At 32.0% G+C, this 20,083-nt stretch overlaps 1 long non-coding RNA gene across 1 annotated transcript; it reads left to right on the top strand.

The window, feature by feature from the left end:
* The first annotated feature begins 873 nt into the window (after nt 1–873).
* Nucleotides 874–19,537, top strand: LOC143046975 (uncharacterized). The gene is made up of 5 exons (XR_012969335.1): nt 874–988; nt 13,146–13,186; nt 13,631–13,836; nt 18,855–18,995; nt 19,289–19,537. It is a non-coding gene; the product is annotated as an uncharacterized LOC143046975 (long non-coding RNA).
* Nucleotides 19,538–20,083: the final 546 nt, after the last annotated feature.

Genomic DNA, 20,083 nt, shown 5'->3' with positions numbered 1-20,083 from the left:
AGTTGGTTTAGGATTGATATAATAGTACCCGGTTCTCTATTATAGTATTTTGTATTTAAGCGCGATGCACGTCTTTTGATCATCTGTATTTGAATTATATCTTTTTAAGAGGAATCCAAGGTACAGTTTTTCAAGTGGAAGGTAAGTTTGTCACTTTATTTTTGTGGCAGAAGTGCTAAGTCCTGATTCTAGTATATGAACGTTGATTGTATAAATGTGATATTTAGTTGTCGTCTGGCATACTAAGTTATAATCCTGGTACCTTTATAACTAATTATTTGTCATTTTTAGAGCGCCTCGGTCACGTACAGGGTCGAACTTATAACCTCAGAGTTGACAGGCTAATTCGACTACTAAAAACACCCGACCAAAAAAGCCCCCTGATTGCTTTGAATTTAAAGGAATCTAACTTGTTATTTACGATAAGAATGATGGAGGCAAACTGATGTTCACTGTTTATACTAGTCAATCATGGACGACAATACACCAAATCGAATTTGACTGAACATCAAACATAGCTTTTCAATGTCGAAACGTCTACTAATTTCATGAAAATATTATTATTTATATTCAAAATGGTAGGAAAATGAAATATTAAGATTAATTACTAAACTGCTATAAAATAACGTTCTTTGACCACTCAAAGCTACTTTAATTCCGTTAGACTAGTTATATTTTAAGATATGACTTTTATTAGAAAGTGTTAAAAGTTCACAAACATATATAGACATGCGTTTTTTCTCCATTTCATCTGTGAAGTACAAGTATTTGAACTACACCCAGCTTTAACATGTAAAGATACCATGTAGGGTTGATTTTGTGCATTTCCTTGTAGATGATAAGAACCCCTCTGCAGACAGCACGAAGTTCTATTCATATTTGCTGTTCCATTTCCTTGTAGGAGATAAGTAAACCATATAAATGCATACATGGGGCATCTAAGAATATGCATACTGATCTGTCTGAAACAACTTTGAGAATAATTGAGGTAAGAGTAATATACATTACTTTTAAAAAAAACTAGAGGCTCTAAAGAGCCTGTGTCGCTCACCTTGGTCTATGTGAATATTAAACAAAGGACGCAGATGGATTCATGACAAAATTTTGTTTTGGTGATGGTGATGTGTTTGTACATCTTACTTTACTGAACATTCTTGCTGCTTACAATTATCTCTATAATGAACTTGGCCCAGTAGTTTCAGAGAAGATTTTTGAAAAAGATTACTAAGATTTATGAAAAATGGTTAAAAATTGACTATAAAGGGCAATAACTCCTAAAGGGGTCAACTGACCATTTCGGTCATGTTGACTTATTTGTATATCTTACTTTGCTGACATTTATTGCTTTTTACAGTTTATCTCTATCTATAATAATATTCAAGATAATAACCAAAAACAGCAAAATTTCCTTAAAATTACCAATTCAGGGACTGCAACCCAACAACGGGTTGTCCGATTCATCTGAAAATTTCAGGGAAGATAGATCTTGACCTGATAAACAATTTTACTACTTGTCAGATTTACTTTAAATGCTTTGGTTTTCGAGTTATAAGCCAAAAACTGAATTTTACCCCTATGTTCTATTTTTAGCCATGTCGGCCATCTTGGTCGGTTGGCCGGGTCACGCCACACGTTTTTTAAACTAGATACCCCAATGATGATTGTGGCCAAGTTTGGTTTCATTTGGCCAAGTAGTTTCAGAGAAGAAGATTTTTGTAAAAGATTACTAAGATTTACGAAAAATGGTTAAAAATTGACTATAAAGGACAATAACTCCTAAAGGGGTCAACTGACCATTTTGGTCATGTTGACTTACTTGTAAATCTTACTTTGCTGAACATTATTGCTGTTTACAGTTTATCTCTATCTATAATAATATTCAAGATAATAAACCAAAACAGTAAAATTCCCTAAAATCACCAATTCAGGGGCAGCAACCCAACAATGGGTTGTCGGATTCATCTGAAAATTTCAGGGCAGATAGATGTTCACCTGATGAACAATTTAAACCATGTCAGATTTGCTCTTAATGCTTTGGTTTTTGAGTTAAAAGCCAAAAACCGCATTTTACCCCTATGTTCTATTTTTAGCCATGGTGGCCATCTTGGTTGGTTGACCGGGTCACCGGACAAATTTTTTAAACTAAATACCCCAATGATGATTGTGGCCAAGTTTGGTAAAATTTGGCATGGTAGTTTCAGAGGAGAAGATTTTTGTAAAAGATAACTAAGACTTACGAAAAATGGTTAAAAATTGACTATAATGGGCAATAACTCCTAAAGGGTCAACTGACCATTTCAGTCATGATGACTTATTTGTAAATCTTACTTTGCTGAACATTATTGCTGTTTACAGTTTATCTCTATCTATAATAATATTCAAGATAATAACCCGAAACAGTAAAATTTCAATAAAATCACCAATTCAGGGGCAGCAACCCAACAACGGGTTGTCCGATATATCTGAAAATTTAAGGACAAATAGATCTTGACCTGATAAACATTTTTAGCCCATGTCAGATTTGCTCTAAATGCTTTGGTTTTTGAGTTATAAGCCAAATACTGCATTTTACCCCTATGTTCTATTTTTGGCCATGGCGGCCATCTTGGTTGGTTGACCGGGTCACCGGACACATTTTTTAAACTAGATACCCCAATGATGATTGTGGCCAAGTTTGGTAAAATTTGGCCCAGTAGTTTCAGAGGAGAAGATTTTTGTAAAAGATTACTAAGATTTACGAAAAATGGTTAAAAATTGACTATAAAGGGCAATAACTGCTAAAGGGGTCAACTGACCATTTTGGTCATGTTGACTTACTTGTTAATTTAATTTGCTTAACATTATTGCTGTTTACAGTTTATCTCTATCTATAATAATATTCAAGATAATAGCCAAAAACAGCAAAAATTCCCTAAATCACCAATTCAGGGGCAGCAACCCAACAATGGGTTGTCGGATTCATCTGAAAATTACAGGGCAGATAGATCTTGACCTGATAAACAATTTTACCCCTGTCAGATTTGCTCTAAATGCTTTGGTTTTTGAGTTATAAGCCAAAAACTGCATTTTACCCCTATGTTCTATTTTTAGCCATGGCGGCCATCTTGGTTGGTTGGCCGGGTCACGCCACACATTTTTTAAACTAGATACCCCAATGATGATTGTGGCCAAGTTTGGTTTAATTTGGCCCAGTAGTTTCAGAGGAGAAGATTTTTGTAAAAGTTAACGACGACGGACGACGACGGACGACGACGACGACGACGACGACGACGGACGACGGACGACGGACGACGGACGACGGACGCCAAGTGATGAGAAAAGCTCACTTGGCCCTTTGGGCCAGGTGAGCTAAAAAAGGACAATGTTATATATACGTATATCTATTTGATTTGAACATTTTTAAGTAAACTATTTTGTTTATGTTTGCCATGTATAATAATACATTTGTAATTTATGCCAACAAATTTTTGAGAGAGAGTCGGTATATTCTAAGTGTAAGTTTCATAACATACACATCATTTGGTAAAATAAAAGTCTTAATGATATTTTTTATTATTCTCTTTGTTCCATTTTAACATGTCACCGTGCAATATTTATCAACAAGGTAGGACCATAGCAAACCACAGATGGACAAAAAGAAAAATCCTCTTCAGGCATAGGGTCTCCACTTTTTTCACTTTTGGTAACTATACGACATGAAGATTTGTTGAAACTATTGCTCTAAAAAATACACAAATGATTAACTTAATATCCAAACAAGAAACATATGCACAATTTATATAATAGTTTAACTTTTAAAACTTATATTTATTTATTTGTTATATTTTAAAGTATAGTTGGTTTTTTTTAAATATCTTAATTTAAGATTGTATGTTGTAAACCTTTTTTTCTCAGTATACATGTGCTTTATCATAGGAAATACACAAAATTATTTTTAGTAAGTAATTGTTTGATTGGCAAATTTTATCTATGTACAAATATGACATATCGGCTCTTTATTGTTTTACTTAAATAACAAGTGTGGACACAGATGAGTGTGGATAGTATGTTTGGATGTTTGACAGTGTCTAATGACAAAAGGAGTTCTATGTTTTTCCTATATGGTGTTATTAACTGTGTTGCACGGTGACAACCGATCTGAGCATTAGGAGTGTTATTTATTTAATATTTTTTCAAGACAGGCATGGAGGAGACAGTAATTACATTAGTTACCAAATGGTTATGATAGAATATGTTCTACATCTTTGACTTTGGATACATTTTGTAGCTAGGAGAGCAACAAATAATAGATTCATTTTTTCGAGTGTTTTTTTCTAAATGGGAGATGATATCTAGATTTGAGAACATGATACAAGGAGCCTGTAACTCAGTGGTTGTCGTTTATTTAAGTGTTACATATTAGTTTTCTGTTTATTTTTTTAACATAAATAAGGCCATTAGTTTTCGCGTTTGAATTGTTTTATATTGTCATTTTGGGACCTTTTATAGCTGATTATGCGGTATTGGCTTTGCTCATTGTTTATGGCCGTACAGTGACCTGTAGTTGTTAATGTCTGTGTTCATTTGGTCTCTTGTGGAGAATTGTCTCATTGGCAATCATACCACATCTTTTTTTATATGCATTTGCTTACTATTGGTATGGTTCTATTTATATTACTTTGTGGTGGATCGTCAGTATTATTAGTAATTTTTTTTGTTAAAATGTCGAATTGTTCCTCAGATTAGAATACATTTATTGGTTTTTAGTAATGACAATGCCTGACATGATGCTTGGGCTAAATGAGCTAGGAAGTAAACCTCTGTGCTGATTTATATCAATTCTTTGATTATATCTCCTCCAAAGCTGGTCGAAGTAAAGAAAAATTTTGACCAATATGAAAATGATTTCACCAAAAGAACCTTTGTGAGCATGCTCCAAAGACTCATAACTGCTCCAAAAGTAATCTGATAGAATTTCAAGCATGTCAAGCAGATATTATCATTATCTACTTAATTAGTCTAAATATGTCTAAATATCTAAAAAGTTATAGTATTCAAAAGGTATTGCAAAATTATTCCTTTTCATTTTTTGTTTGTTATATGGATACAAATATAAGTGATACATGTACTATTACAATATTTGTTGTGGTATGAAAGTGAAGTAATTAACATTAACTATAACAATGTTAATTCACACAAATTAAGAAATAAACAAATGAATGAAACAGATGCTCCGCAGGGCGCAGCTTTATACGACCGCAGAGGTCGAACCCTGAACGGTTGGGGCTAGTATGGACACAACATTCAAGCTAGATACAGCCCTGAATTTAGATTGTTATTAAATAGTTGACACAGCTTAGGTTACACAGAATGAATGTGGTCTTATGAACTTAAAATATTTTTTTTTCTTTTGAGCAATTCACCAAGCTGTTGAATATTAATCCTTTCAAAAAAAAAAACTTGAAGTAATTTTCTTTGTAATTTATGAAATCTCCCTCAATTTTTTTCACCTCCCTCTTTCCCTTATTCCAACCAGATGCTTCACAAGGCACAGCTTTATAAGACCACAGAGGTCGAACCCTGAACAGTTGGGGCAAGTATGGACACAACATTTAAGCTTGATACAGCTCTGAATTTGGATTGTGATTAAATAGTTGACACAACATAGGTTTCTGACACAGAATGAATGTGGTCTAAGAACTTGAACTTAAAAACTTTAAATTGGACATTTACCTGTTATGGTCCAATATCCAAAATCTAAATACATGGTTAGATTCAGCATATCATAGAACCCAAAGAATTCAATTTTTGATGAAATCAAATAATGTTCAATTTTAGACCCTTTAGACCTCAATGTCGACCAATTTGATAACCGGGCCTAATTATTAAAAATCTTAATACATGGTTAGATTCAGCATATTGAAGAACCCCATATCTTCAATTTTTGTTGAAATGAAACAAAGTTTAATTTTTGACCTTAATGTAGACCAAATTGAAAACGGGACAATACTGTACAATTGAATATTTCTTGCTATTGGCAATACTGTGCAATTGAAAATTTCTTGCTATTGCGCAATATTGTGCAATTAGATATTTCTTGCTATTGAGCAATACTGTGCAATTGAAGATTTCTTGCTATTGCCACTGGCGGATCTAGAAATTTTCATAAGTGGGGGCCCACTGACTGCCTAAGAGGGGGCCCACTCCAGTTACACTTCAGTGATTCCCTATATAAGCAACCAAATTTGTTGCCAAAAAGGGGGGCCCGGGGGCCCCTCCCCCCTAAATCCGCTTCCGATTGCACAATACTGTGCAATTGAAGATTTCTTGCTAATGTGCAATACTGTGCAATTGAAAGTTTCTTGCTATTGCACAATACTTAAGATAATTATTAGACACCGATTTGGACCAACTTGAAAACTGGGCCCATAATCAAAAATCTAAGTACATGTTTAGATTCAGCATATCAATAATTCTTTATTCCGTAAGCAAATATACAGCTCATAGGATTAAATGCATACACAAATTTAATACTGTTTACATAAACATATACATATAAAGCATTAATATATAGCGGAGTTTGGCATACAATTTACATTTGTAATAAAGGTACATAACAAAAATCAAGTGTTACGAATTTTCTCTGCCTCATACAGGTATTTACCCAGATTATTTAATTCTTTAATATTTCTTACAGATAGTAATTGAACTAATTTGAAAGTAGATGGGTTTCTATAATAACATATCTTAATATATTTACTTCTGACATTTACATATTTATCACACTCTAATATAAAATGATATTCGTCTTCGATTACTTTCTTATTACACATATTACAAACACGCTCATTTCTGGAAATATTAAAGTATCTTCCAGTTTCTACATTAAGTGAATGTGAATTGATTCTATATTTAGTTACATATGACTGGTATAAACTGTTCAATGGTCGATTCAAATAAAATTGCAAAGTATGTCCATCATGTATATATTGATATAAATTACATTTTGAAGTATTTTCAAAAAATGACAAGCCTTCAGCTATATAATTATCAACAATTCTTTTTTTAAATTCATGCAAAAATAATTGACTATTTCCAACACTTTGTGCTAACCATATATCATTCAATCCATACCTGTTTAGTATGTCTCTTATTTTACAACTCCAATTGAGTTTATCATTCGGTTTAACAAAACTAGATTCGTACATGTCTTCATAAATACTATTCAATATACAATTATTAGATTCTAATAACTTCAACCAGTAACGTACCATTCTTACATATCTATTTACATACAATGGTAAACGCCCAAGTTCAAAATACACCATATGATTTACAGTCGTTTTTCTAACTTTCAAAATTCTTTTTAAATAGTACAAGTGAAGCGTTTCTATATCAGCTCCCTTATGGAAACCCCATATTTCACAACCATAATTCACAATACTTGTTACATATGTATCAAATAAGGATATCAAAGTCTCAGTGTTATAACAATCATCATAAATCTTACTCAATAAACAAAATGTAGCCTTTCTACCCTGTTCAGATAGTGTTTTCTGTGTTACAGTAAAAGTACCGTTATATTTTAATAACAAACCAAGATATACAAACTGATCACACATTTCTATCATTTTACAATTCAAATACCATTTTTCGTTCTCTTTCAGTACACCTTTGTTACGAAAAACAACTATTTTGGTTTTTCTTAAATTAATGTCAAGACCATTCTTGTGTGAACTATCATATACAGTGACAATCATTTTTTGTAATTCAGAAATACTTTCGCTGGAGAGAACTGTATCATCAGCATACATAAAAAGATAAAGATTTAACAATTTTACTTCATATGGTTCTATTCCTTGTTTAATTAACTCAATTTCTATGTCATTTACATAAATTGCATATTAAAACGGTGATAATGATTCGCCTTGCATTAGGCCAACATTACAATGAAAGAAATCTGAAAATTCCCCATCTAATTTAACACAAGTTTTTAACTTAGAATACATTGATTTAATAAGATTCAGTAAATTTCCACTAATACCGCATTTTAACATTTTTTGCCATAAAACATAATGTGACACACTGTCGAAAGCTTTGACAAAATCAATAAAACAACAATAGAGACGTTTTCCTTTACGTAAACCTTTTGATACAATAGAATGAAGGGCAAAAATCGCGTCGTGTGTACCATATCCAGGGACAAATCCAAACTGCGCATCAGTCAATATGCTGTATTCTGCGCACCACTTTAATAGTCTTGTATTAATGACAGAAGTAAACAATTTCCCAACATGAGACACAAGCGAAATTCCTCTGTAATTTCCTGTATCATCAACTTGACCTTTTTAAATAGCGGAACTAAAACACTCTTGACCCATATTTCAGGAAACCAACCGGTAAGAAGTATTACGTTAAAAAGTTTACATAACAGTGGCAGTAGGGCTAATTTACACTCCTTCAAAAATTCATTTAATAGATTGTCGTAGCCTGTTGCTTTTTCAGTTTTACAATTTTTTCACACAAACATCAATTTCTTGCTCCGTAAAAGGTCGGTTCAATTGTTCATAAATGACTTCATTGTTGACTTCTACTTCCGGTCCGTCGTCAAATTCTTCTTTAGAAACTAAGTTTTTAAAATGCGTAACAAAATCGTTTAATTTTAAGTTGCTTTGTATGGCCTTTTTTCGTTTCCTGAATTTTCGATAAAAGTACTTAGGATTTGTTTTTCTCATAGAACTCAACATGTTTCCCCTGTGTTTTTTGTATCGTCTTTTTAAACTATTCTCAGTTCGTTTAAATCTTTGTTTAGCAAGTTTAGTCTGTTTTCTTCACACTTATTTTGGTTAAATTGTGTCAACGAGCGTCTATATTCTATATACAATTGTTTGCAATCATCGTTTATCCACGGTTTATCCTGCCTTTTATGTATAGGATTATAAGTTCGCTTTGAGCTGTTACAATAATCACATTTTAAAACTTTAGTCACTTCTGTTTTTGTATATTTATTGACAATATCGGAGAGACACGAATTAATATTGTTCACAATTTCGTCGATATTCCTTGGCTCGTCGGATAAACTATTCATCAGTTCATTAACTTTATCGGAATTCGCCGTAAGGTCCCTTTTAACGTCATCTTTAAACCCTTCATTCCATTTATAACAATCATATTTTACAGTTTTACAAGTACATATTTCATTTAAAGTTAATCCTTTAAGTTTAAATACAACTTTTAACGGTGCATGACATGAAAAAGTAGTAAAATCACCAATGACAAAATCATTAACAATAGAAAATGAATCACAAGATAAAAGCAAATAATCAATTATGCTACATCCATTCTTATTTTGAAATGTAAAAGTTTCACTTTTTTTCTCAAAACGACCATTACACACTCTAATACCAGAAGATTTACATAAGTTCAAAATTTTACGACCAAACGAATTAGCCGGCTTTCTGTCCTCTGTTGTTCTTTTACTTGGTAGATCAGGTTCATAATTAAGTAAAACAGTTTCATAGCAATTAAATACATTTAAACTGTCTTGCGTTATGAAGTCATTTTCTAAACCTATTCTTCCGTTGAGATCACCAATCACTGCAATGTTACCTAATACACTGTAATGTTCTATTTGTTCCTGCAAGACTTCAAAGACATCTAAGTCATACTTTCGGTAAAACACATTATTATCAGGGGGCATATATATAGCACAAAGATACAAATCTTTACTATCAAACATAATAACATTGCTTATTTTTAACCATATCATACTATTAGCACAACAATTCAAAACTTCAATATACGGATTTAACCACTTTCTATAGAAAACAATTACTCCTCCTCCGTTGCACTTTTCCCTATAAACAAACTTTTTATCATAACCATTTAATTCGAATTCCGTCGGGCATTTGACCCAGCACTCATTTAAGCATACGATATCACAATTTGTTATTTCCATTAAAAATTCTTTGTCTTTTAGTTTCTGCAACAGACCTTTAGAGATATTCCATGAGCACACATTTAATGAACATTTATTACACTTATCACTCTCAACAGTAGTACAGCCATTCTCCGCAAACTCCTATTCCTGCCACAACTTTCCTTCAACGAACAATTTATCTCCTACTAAATATGCCTCTTTATTTTCTTTACGTTTTTCCTTCATAACCGGTATTATTTTTTTTCGTTTTAGTAACACCTCTGTCGGGTACTGGGGACTAATTCCAAAACTTGTTTGTCTTAAGCGACCCGAAGCTTTTCGTACCATTATCCGATCAGCGAATTCAGCGAATTTTTTCCACTATTGGTCTCGGTTTTTCGGCATTCGCCTTTTTCCTACCAAGTCTATAGGCTTTTTCGAGTTTTATGCGCGTTTTAGCGTCTTTAATGTTCAACCTTTGCTCGAGAAAATCTGTAATAATGTTTATGCAATTTTCCGGTACTTTTTTTCCGCAGCATTCGCCTCCTCGGGATCACCCTGTGCCCCGTTTATTCCGGTATCCATTTTTCAGTATCTTCAATTTGTTCATCGATAGCAAAGAACAGAAGATTATTGCTAAAGTTTTGTTTTTCAACGTCGACAAGTCTATTTTTCACATTTAAGTTTACTGTTTTTGAGGTTTCTATGCTTTCAGACACTTTTTCAAGTTTCTTTTTAATAGCTTGGTGTTCATCCTTTATATCGGACATAAATCGGGCACTATGTTCAAGCGTACTTATTCTGTCTTTGCATGATTTCATATCAACATCAACTGCACTAAATTTTGATTCGTATTTGTTTAATCGCTCTTCAATAGAGTCTAGCTTGTTGAGTTTTGTTTCCATCGAATCAACTTTTTTACATAGTTCATTTAGTATCATCTCAATTCCGTTTGTTGCTAGATGAGGCGGCAGGGGTGGGGTGGCGGTGGTGGACTAGGGTATTGTTAAAACTGATAGGGCTGGCCATGGTACTGGAAATTTTGGTGTACTTGATTGAATGGGTGTGTATTGACTAAATCCCTGATTAATTGAATTGTTCATGTTTGTATTTTAATCGTAATTGATAGTAGGTGAGTTGTTGTAAAGACACGAGAAGGCCTCGCTTAGTGTATCTGTTAAAAATACCTTGTTTTCGTCACTCTTTATGTCACCTGAACACTTTTTCTTCTTTCCTTTTGTAAACAAAGAACTATCACTTGTCGAGCCTTCAGATGAATTATTTCCTTTAGCCTTTTCCCTCTTTCGTTTTTTGTCCTGTTTGTCCTTTTTGATTTTTTTGTCAGTCTTTTTTGGCATTACTAATCACACATTTAAATTCAATAAAAATTAACTAATGCTGCATATTTCACAAGTTTTACGCATTTTTATATCATAATTCAAGAACGAAAATTTTCACTGCCATTTAAACTGGCCCCAAGAATTCAACTTTTGTTAAAACCAAGGTAAGTTTAATTTTGAAACCTTTGGACCTAAATGTAGACCAATTTGAAAACAGGACCACAAATTAAGAATCTGAATACACGGTTAGATTTGGCTTATCAAAGAACCCCAATTATTCATTTTTTTTATGAAATCATACAAAGTTTAATTTTGGACCCTTTTGGCCCCTAATTCCTTGGGACCAAAACTCCCAAAATCAGTCCAAACCTTCCTTTTGTGGTCATAAACCTTGTCTTAAGATTTTATAGTTTTCTATTAACTAATACTAAAGTTATTGTGCAAAAACCAAGAAAAATGCTTATTTGGGACATGTTTTTGGCCCCTAAATCCTAAACTGTTGGGACTAAAACTACCAAAATCAATCCCAACCTTCCTTTTGTGCTCCTAGACCTATGTTAAAATATCATAGATTTCTATTTACTAAAACGTCAGTTATTGTGCGAAAACCAAGAAAGATGCTTATTTGGGGCCTTTTTGGCCCCTAATTCCTAAACTGTTGAGACCAAAACACCCAGAATCAATCCCAACCTTCCGTTTATTGTCATAAACCTTGTGTTTTAATTTCATAGATTTCTATTTACTTTAACTTAAGTTAGAGTGCGAAAACCAAATGTCTTCGGACGACGACGATGACGCCAACGTGATACCAATATACGACCAAAAAATTTTCAATTTTTACTTAAATAATCATTTTTAGTATATTATCATGGAAACACATGATGCTTTCATATTGAAACGAATTAATTCATTTTTAACTCTTGGCAGACAAAATAAACATGGACATTAAACTTGAAGTAATAAGCATCAAATGAACAAGTTAAATAGATAAACATCTTTCAAGGTAAATAGGCAAAGTTGAACAACGTATACATATATTTTTTTCAGATGCCTTTTGACAAACTTAAAACAGAATCTAGATTTCTTTTCTTACGATTTCAAGTCCAAATAATGCAAATGGTAAATATAAGTTACAAGTCCAAGAAAGCTTGAAACATTATATATTACAAAAAGGACTTCCATATCCTTTCATATTTTTAGCTTATCTGTATCTTATAAACTTATGCTGTTTAAATTTAAAGTATGAATTTTAAATTCCAGATTTTTGAAATTTCATTCGAGTTCAATCTTAAATATCTTTTATTATCATGCTCCTACTTATAACAACAATATTAAAAAAACCTTTTCATTCATTACTAAAGGAAAAACCACCACCACTAAGGACATCATATCACTAAATGCCAACTTAATTTAGATTAAATTAATAGGACACATATTTTTTTACTGCATACAAGTCATAGGACATTGATTTTTTAAAGCCTAAATCAGTATAGGAAATTCACTCTTTTGTTATAACCAGAATTGTCACCGGACCCACCTGCCTGATAAAAAAAATGCCATGTGTCATTAGACCTATATAATTATCTGTGTGTCAAAAGTGAAGTTTAACTATGTGTCACTGAATCACACAATGATTCATTGTTTGATTTTTCTCTCTCAGAAGTTATTGTTTTCATTCAAATCCAATCAACATGACCGTTGCCTTGACTGTTCAAGTTTCAAGTCTTTTAGAACATTAAAATTGTAAATTTTCCCTGAGTAATATAAGGTAAACATGACAATTTATGTATTTTCTTCTGAAAAGATTTATAGCTAACTTTTTACAACTCTTTGTATATTGTTTTCTAATTCAAAATGAACCAATGTGTGACTGTATTCTTTTTATCTTTTTTATATAACTTTTTTAGATTCAATATGCAGTATTGGGGAGTCATATTCTGCAGTGTTGGTAAGTTTACACTGTAAATAAATAATTTACACGATCGGTATCTGTTTGTACTAATCAAATATGGTGTAAACTATTGGTAAACTTACATAGACATGCATAATGATTGTAAGTTTGCATAAGCCAGATGTGGTCTATTCTATTCTGAGATTGCATCGTATTTTCATTTCTTTCGAATGATACATACACAATCAAATTCTTGTTTTTACCTGTGTCTTTTAAAAGAGGGACAAAAAATACCAGAGGGACAGTCAAACTCTTAAATCGAAAATAAACTGACAACGCCTGGTTAAAAAAGAAAGAAGACAAACATACATACAATAGAACACATGACACAACATCGAAAACTAAAGAATAAACAACACGAAATGATGAAATAGAACAATTATTAAACTCATTTCGTCAATAAAATAATAAATTTAAACACAACTTAATGATATTTTGCAGTCCTTTTAACAATAGAAACTGACGCAAAAGTACCGGTTATCTGCGGCGAGAAAACGTATGAGCAATGGAGATATGATCTTCATCACAGATTTGATGAAGTATCTCAGTACGACTGTCCTGCATCGTCTTGTGGAGGCCAGTGTGTTGCACTTGTCAAATGCGAATGTGGAGCTCCGTATACAGGATTGTGGTCTCCTGGTTATAACGTAAATATAATGTTTTAACTGTCATTAAATGTAACAGGACAAAACAATCGAATCACCTTTAATATCTTTATTGCAATTTAGTTGTGATGATTATATAAACATTTGATATTTTCTATTTTGTTAATTTGAAATTTCCAAATGATTTTAAAGACATTTTGAAATTTTCAATTCACTCTGGTATCTCAATTGCTTTTCAATCCTCAAAAATCTGATATTTGCACTGTTATTGTTTTATATGATTTTCGACAAACATACTTTCTTACACTTTTCACTCCTCACACTTTTAAAATGATCCTATCTACCTTAAGTTTTGTGATCGGAAGTATAATATTTGTAATGTAGACTTGATGACATTGCATTTGAATGCTCTTCAACTGATTGACGTCAAGTTGGTTACTTATTCCTTATTCGTTACTTATTCCATATTCCCTATTCGTTACCTATTCGTTACTTATTCGTTACTTATTCCCTATTCCCTATTCATTACCTATTCGTTACTTATTCCCTATTCCCTATTCGTTACCTATTCGCTACTTATTACCTATTCCCTGGAACGGGTACATACGCGCTAATAGGGTTATTTCATCTCTAAAAACACATCGTTACCGCCAGAGACAAGCACACAATTGAAAATCATTTTCTAAAAGGTGCAACGTATAATACGCGTGTTATAAACAAGGTATTAGTCAAGCTCCGAAACGATGTACACCCCGCTAACATGTTTTATAGCTGACAATGCGGTATGGGCTTTGCTTATTGTTGAAGGCCGTATCGTGACCTATAGTTGTTAATTTCTGTGTCATTTTGGTCTATTGTGGGGAGTTGTCTCATTGGCGATCATATAACATCTTCATTTTTATACAAGCGCTAAAAGGTGATTTCACCTCTTCGAACCAAGAACCTGATCTTCAAACATACGAATATAAAACATTTAAAAGGTAGAACGTATAAAAATCAAATAAGAAACAAATAAGTATCTAACATAAAGCAACAGGATCGGTTGAGCACGAACACATATAAATAGGTCATAAAAAGGTCATTTTACCTCAACAAATTTAGAACTATAACCAGAGATAAGAATATAAACAATTAAAAAGGGGGAAGGATATCAAAAATCGAATAAGTAACGAATAAGGAATGAGTAATAAGTAACGAATAGGTAACGAATAGGTAACAAAAAAGTAATAAGGAATAAGTAACGAATAGGTAACGAATAAGGAATAAGGAATAAGTAACGAATAGGTAACAAATAGGGAATAAGAAATAAGTAACGAATAGGTAACGAATAGGGAATAAGGAATAAGTAACGAATAGGGAATAGGGAATAAGTAACGAATAGGAACGAATAGGGAATAGGGAATATTGTCTATTTACAAAAATTTGGCTTTTTACAAAAAAAAATATTCGAGCGTCACTGATGAGTCTTTTGTAGAAGAAACGCGCGTTTGGCGCAAATATAAAATTGCCATCCTGGTATCTATGCTTAGTTAATTTACAACCATTGGGCAGGCCTGGGGTAATGGTAATTTGTAATTGTAATGCATTGTAATATTACATTTTTGTGATGTAATGCAAAGTAATTTGTAATGCACATTATCTGCATTACAATTACATGTAATGTAATAATTACTTTAGATAAAAATTGATGTAATGCCTCCATTACAGTACATTACTTTCATTACGAATTGGTGAAATACATAAAATTGAAGAATATTGTATAATAAAAATGAAAAATTAACAAAAACAAAAGAAAGTATGGAATAAATTTTTTGTCACAGTTAATTACTGTATTAAAAAAATTATATTAATCTTTAAAACACACATTAAGATAATTAATATAAAATGGTAAAAATTATGAAGTCTTGATCTTGGTTTCTGATATTTGTTTAAGGTAGCACAATACAAAGATGTTTTTAGTTCCAATCACTAACCTTTGAAATGCTGTAACTTTCTTATGAATGCATAGAAAATAATAAAAGAGGTATATATAGATAGATAAAAGATTCAGCTTTTAAATGAATGCAATATTTTTATTATGCAATCATTATGTAATCAATTATTATGTAATTAGTGGCAAAATCTGGGTAAGTTCACTTGAATTAATTTAGCTCTATCATCTCTTTAACTATACAGACAATTTTAACGAAATCTTAAGCAACACATCATTGGCTTCAAAAGGGTGTCTCAGATTGTCTTTATTGTATTCCATTCTCTCATAAATCTCTAATTAGTGTAAACATCCTAACCACATAAAAGAAGATAATGTTTAATTAGATGTAAAATTTGTTCTATACATTCTATCTGAAATATGAGACACCCTTTTGTAGATAATGGTCATAGGAACAACATATAATAAGTTCAACTCTCTAGGGATACCTATGCAGAAGCTAATTTCATTTGAAAGTGGAAATTAGGTGAAAAATATTTTAGGCACAGTTAACATTATAATTGGTTACATAATTGTTGCATAATACTAACAATTGCATTTATTTGAAAGAGTAATCTGTTAGCTATCCAAAACTACCACTTTTATAAATTTTCAAGCATTATTAAGAAAGTTACAGCATTTTAAAACTTGGGAGTTGGAGTTATAAAATCTTTGTATTGTGCTACCTTAAAATGATATTAGGAATATTTTGGTGTTTGGTGGTTTGGTGTTCAATGAAAAATCTTATAAAAAATTTATCTAACAAAACTATATAGATGAATGGAAAAAATATGAAGATGAAGTTTTCTTAATTCTATACACACCTTACATGTATTTCAGTGAAAGATTGAATATGTCAAACAACATTTTTAAACCAAACTGTGGTTTGGGTCCTGTCTGTGTTCTTATTTCACCTAATTAATATCTAAAAGTTTTTATTGCAATCAAATCTTCTCAACTTATGTTTGTCCTCATGATCACAGAGCCCTAAGGCATTTCACAAGATAATCCTTTAATGACACATTTATTATATCCCTTTGAAATCCCTTAATGATTAAGTGATCAATGTTAGAAACAAAAGTATATGATAATTTATTTATTTTTTACCATCACCTAAGAAACTTAAAAGTGACTTTTTCAGTTTCATGCCTTCTTCTACTCCATCAAAGCATATAGACACAGGTATGGTGCAGTACATGATGTTGACATCTACTTGTCTGAGCCATGTGAAGAAATTTCAATCAATGCACTGGAATAATGGAAGTCAAATTCAGTGTGCCTTGTACATATACCCCTGTAATATTTATCAATTTCTTATAAAAATCTGTTTTTGAAATGTTTTTAGGTTTTATTTTGAAAAAGTAATGTGTAATGTAATGCATTACACAGGCAAAGTAATTGTAATGTAATGCATTACATGTGAGAAAAATGTAATTGTAATGAAAGAATCACAAAGTAATTGTAATGTAATGCATTACATTGCATTGCTATGTAATGGCCCCAGGCCTCTCATTGGGTCGATGCCACTGCTGGTGGAGTTTTAATTCCGCAAGGGTATCACTAGCCTAGTAGTCAGCACTTCCGTGTTGACTTGGGTTGTCATTGATATGTTCATATTTATAAATTAAATGTTTACAAAACATTGAATTATTGGAATAATACTAAGGCATTTCTACCTCAGTAATAGATTACTTGAGCTGTATTTGGCAAAACTTTTAGGAATTTTTGGTCCTGAATGCTCTTCAACTTCGAACTTTATTTGGCTTTTTTACAATAATTTATTCAAGGGTCACTGATGACTGATGAGTCTTTTGTTGACAAAACGCGCGTTTGGCGCAAATATAAAATTTCAATCTCGGTATCCATGATGAGTTTATTGATATGCGACAACACCATCTTGTAGATTTCTGCACTTACTAATCCCATTCAACACATTTTGGAGGACAGGACATATATTTGATATTTGAGATGTACACATTATGTCCTTTTATTTGACATACGACAACCTTACCTTTTTGTTTGAAATTGACCTCAAGGGGATCAAATCAATAATATTTGACCTTGGATGTAAATGAAAGGTCATATGAAATTAAGATTATTGGGGAAGACAACAAATGGAAGTTTTTAACGACCTTGACTGGCTATACAGCCCTTGCAAGGTCGGTATTGGGGAAGGTCCAAGTCTCTACAAGGTTATCAAAATATGATTTTTTTTATAAAATTATGTATAGTATTTCAGGGAAAATAACTCTTATTAGGGTTTATATCAAAATAATTGTTTAAAGATATAGGGAGATGTTGACTACCATTGCTATCTGTTAATGTACTTGTTGCTATTTTTTAATCGATTTTATATGTATTAATATTTTTTAAGAAAAATGCAAATAAACGAAATTGTTTTAAGGGGATATAACTCTTAAAGGGCCGGGATGATGAAATCCTACGCAGCTGTACTATAAGCTATTAAAAGTAATGTGCCATACTCCATACTGGTGTTCTATTGGAACTAAAACATCTAAAACGATTCTTTAACTTTCGGTGTCATTTCTTTAAATCGTTTTAATGTTTGATAATAATGTAAATCCTATTGAAATCGAAATACAGATACAGCTGGGCCTAATTTCAAAATAATGACGTTTAAAAAGTGGCATTTCTTGTCTCCTGATTTGAGTGTCACTGATGTGTCTTACGTAGACAAAACACGCGTCTGGCATGCAAAATCATAAGCATTGGATCATTGATGAGTTTATTTTACTTTATACACTTATTGATTGACAGTGGACATAGAAAATTTCAAGTATGTTACTCAGAAATTTAGAATTTCAAATCGAGTTTTTGTTTTTGTTTGGTTGTAGCTAAATCATAATTGTGTTTGTTGTTTTCTTCAGTTTTAATTTTTTCATTTCTTTTTATTGAGGTAATGGTATTGTTTTTTTTTAAATATGCAATCATAGTTTTGTATACACTTTGTTATTTAAAATTTAAAAGGAAAATAACAAATTGTAAATTTTTGCTTTGACCATAAAATCGATTTCAATATAATTATCCTTAAATTAGCTTGAGTAACAATATCAATTCTATCTGATAAAAGGTGGCCGCATACTGTCAACATGGTACAGGATATGTAGCAGCGGGGACAGCTATAGCAACATTTGAGCATGGCACATACAATAACAGGTGGACGGATCATGCTGCGGTATTCTTGCGATGCAGTGGAAATGGAAAATTTCAAGTATGTTACTTATAAATGCAACATATATATTAATTTCAAAACATTAAAAGAAATTGAATTTATATGTCATCATTCGTATAGTTAGGACAAGATGTCATATTTTGATATATACTAAATATATAAACACCAAAATAAGTATAAACGACACAACAAAGAGAAAAACAAATCAACTTTTTTGTCAATAACCACTTGTAACATCAACAGATAAATGTGCCTCATAAAAGTCGCCTAATTCATCTTTAAATATAATTCCATTCGTGAAATGAAATTATCCATCGGTTTCCATTTTTCAGGTTATGGAACAGGCTTGTGAATTCAGTTGTAGGCTGGCTGAGTATTCGTCATACAGCTCATATTACCACCGATTTAGCGTTATCCTTACAGACCAGGGAAATTTGAATCCGGGTCACCACTGCTCATGGAAATACAGCGGTTGTTAAAAATTTCAAAGACAAAATGCGTTATCGTTTGACATTCATAATTCGGGAAATGATATATTGATATACATAAAAATTCAATAAATATATACTGAATTAAACATAGCTATCTAAAGTCCTCATTTGTAGCTATGATGACATAATGTTCTTCGATGACAAGTTTCATTAACTTGAAGTGTATAAGGCATGTAATTCTTTTCATAAATGGGAGACAGAAAGTCTCATGACAAGTCTTCAGCATCAGTGTGTCATCTTTTCTCGTATTCTTTCAAAAATATTACGAACAAATGCAAAGTATACAATTATGTTCTTATCCTAAAGTTAATGAAATAAGGAGAACATACTAAAGGGACAATAAAAACACAACACAATGAAAAGTAGGTCGACAAAAAAAAACCTCTACAATAGACTTCACAGACAAACTCAAAATTGAATAACACAAATCCCATCTTTGGGGGGTTAAATTGGGTGAGGTTCGTTTTTCAGTAAAAACATCCGCCGTGTTGCTCTATCTATAGTTATATTGTTAAGACAAATTGTTTCTTTAGAATGAAATAGTGGTTGTGGCTCAACACGTTGTTGCTGGAGTCTGTGTTAGAGTTTGTGGCTAAAAAAAATGACTGGAGACTGAGAGCAGTTGGGTTGTGGCTC

Source organism: Mytilus galloprovincialis, chromosome 9, assembly GCF_965363235.1.
Source record: "Mytilus galloprovincialis chromosome 9, xbMytGall1.hap1.1, whole genome shotgun sequence".
Taxonomy (NCBI): Eukaryota; Metazoa; Mollusca; class Bivalvia; order Mytilida; family Mytilidae; genus Mytilus; species Mytilus galloprovincialis.
The sequence above is the reverse complement of the archived record's forward strand: the minus strand, read 5'-3'. Positions and strand labels throughout refer to the sequence as shown.